The sequence below is a fragment of the Puntigrus tetrazona genome, unplaced genomic scaffold, assembly GCF_018831695.1.
Source record: "Puntigrus tetrazona isolate hp1 unplaced genomic scaffold, ASM1883169v1 S000000746, whole genome shotgun sequence".
Classification (NCBI taxonomy): domain Eukaryota; kingdom Metazoa; phylum Chordata; class Actinopteri; order Cypriniformes; family Cyprinidae; genus Puntigrus; species Puntigrus tetrazona.
In genome coordinates, this window is record NW_025048355.1 from 1,667,501 (window position 1) to 1,670,000 (window position 2,500).

Genomic DNA, 2,500 nt, shown 5'->3' on the forward strand with positions numbered 1-2,500 from the left:
TATTTGCTAAAAAATACAGTAAAAATTGTGAAATATTATTATAATTTAAAATAGCTGTTTTCTATGTGAACGTCAGTTAAACTGTAATTTATTTCTGTATTTTCAGCATCATTACTCCAGTCTTCACACTGACTCACCTCTTAAGAACGATCATCAGTGTTGAAAATGGTTGTGCTGCACAATATCTTTGTGGAGACTGCGAAAGGCTACCTTATAAAAGTTGACGTTTACTCATGCCTTTTAATCACTGAAAGAGATCTGATCCCAGACCTGCTGAAACACAGAACCATCTCACCACTTATTCAGAGGAAACCCGGAAACGTATGCAAATAAAAGTATGTTTCTATGGTGTTCATTTTAATGTTAGTTAGCCCCGATTGTGTCGGTGAGATACTTTACCAGTTTTGATTACCATTTAGATCTTAGTGTTTTTTCTTGTTTTAATGATGCGTGTAGTTGCCCTCGGTGTGGATCTCTGACTCATATCGTCTCGTTTCTGAAGATCCAGATGGACTGAAACGAGACAGAATTAAACGCAGGACACATGCAATGAAGTCTGGTTCTGATTCTCATTATTTATGTCTGTCTCGTATGAGTTGCACAACACAAACCCAGACGAAACTTTGACAACAAACCCACGCGTCAGAGATCAGAGCTGCCTGTGGTCCAGAAAACTGCTCAAACGAGAACATATCTGACTTTCATTACGTTTCAGTCGGGTTTATGTCACGTAGAGCTCTGCAGAAAGCCTCATATAGAGACAATGAACCGATGCGTCCAGTGCTCTGCTGGGTTTCATTCATCCGAGTTTAGCATTTCCTCAATTCGCAAATGTTAAAGTACAGTAAAAGTACACTATAAAAAATATTTTTGAAAAACCTAAACGTACATATATTGACTTAAAATAGAAGCAATTTCAATAAACTTGCGTGATGGGAAGTCTTTAAATGTTAGCAAACACAAACAGTGTCAGTGCTGCCCTCAAGTGCTCGTGATCTGAACACACTGCTTGATTTTACCACGGTACGCTTTAAGCTTTGAGACAAGCAGAAAATAGGACTGGTGTGTCCCTGTAAGTGATCTTATCATCTAATCAGCTACACCTCCTACCTCCTCAGTGTAGAGGTCCGAAGGGCACCGGGGCTAGTTGTCACACTTCCGAGTCAGTCTTAACTTATTGCCAGTTGATTTAGTTTAAACTAGCTAACGACAGTAAGCCTGACTTATTTGGTAAACGTATTTTAATCAGCATGGAAACGCCCAGCTGCTCTCGTGAAAACGCGTACGGTGCAACAAATAAAAGCGAAAACCCGTGGTGTGAGATAAATGGAGTTTGGCGTACTTGAGGCACGCACGTGTTTGGCGCGCATATAACGCGCGGTTTTCACGTGCACGTGACACGCGTCCGCCCCTCGAGCCTACTCCTGCCGATCCCGTACCATATGCACGTATACCTTATATACCGGTCCCACCACGACTGAACTCACGTGGAATTAAACTTCTAGTGCAGAACCAAAATAATCCGGAAAACTTAAATCGAGTTTAAAAAAAGTGTGTTTTATTTACGTCTTACAAACTGGTCGCATGCATAAATTGTTCCCTAAGCTAAGGATATATTACACATCTGATAGATTTGCAAGCTTTCTTTTTTTTATGCACCGCGACAAAACGAGTTATCACGGTGACTGGAGAAAGACGCGGCGAATCTGGAATACGGCTTTAATTCGGATTGATGAGACTGAACTAAACTAGGGCTTGTCCAGGAAGATCTTTAACGCATTGACTACAAAAGAGCACTGAATGAACTACGCGAACATTTCAAACAAGACACGAATGCTTTACACCAATGTCTTTCAAATATTTTATTACTCAAATCTTCTTTAAAAGAAAAGACGCACTGAAAGGGTTTTTCACCCATCCGTAAAATAAATTCAAACAATCTCAGATGAACTTGAACCCCGATCTCGGTGTGTGTGTGTGTGTGTGTGTGTGTGTGTGTGTGTGTGTGTGTGTGATTAAAACACAGCCAACCCCTTCTTTAAAAACAGTTGCACACTGTTCACGTGAATTATTAGGCTTAAAAACTGGTTAAATTATAAAAATGTTAAATGTAAAAAAAAACGTTTAAATAAAAACAAGTCAATTAAGACAATTAAAACAAAGCTTACAATAAATAAAAAACATGAATTTATATATTAAACAAATATTTGTAACATTCATTTAAAATGAAAAGCGATCGTTATAAAACAATCACAAAAGAAATGCCATCAAAATCTTACAACAAAAATAAGTTATTTAACACTTTAAACCATATTTGAAAAGAAACAACATATAAAACCATAGCTAAAAAGCTAAATCATAAAAAAACATCAAAACAATGTATTAGTATAAAAATAATAATTGCTAAAAATATAAAAACTAATTTTAAATAAAAAAACAAACCAACATTTTTTATTATTAACTTATTATTTATTATATTAACTTATTATAAACGTATTTT

General features: G+C 36.5%; 1 long non-coding RNA gene across 2 annotated transcripts in view; it reads right to left on the bottom strand.

Moving 5' to 3' along the window:
- LOC122335286 overlaps window positions 1-1,322 on the bottom strand; it is a 3,610-nt gene extending 2,288 nt beyond the window's left edge. Inside the window, exons 1-3 of one of the 2 annotated variants that reach the window (XR_006248948.1) lie at window positions 1,111-1,322; window positions 413-513; window positions 138-270 (exon numbers count right to left, since the gene is read on the bottom strand). This is a non-coding gene — a long non-coding RNA (uncharacterized LOC122335286). Of the gene's footprint in view, window positions 1-137; window positions 274-412; window positions 514-1,110 lie in introns of both variants that reach the window. The other variant, XR_006248949.1, reaches the window with a different exon arrangement.
- Between the last annotated feature and the right edge of the window lie 1,178 nt (window positions 1,323-2,500).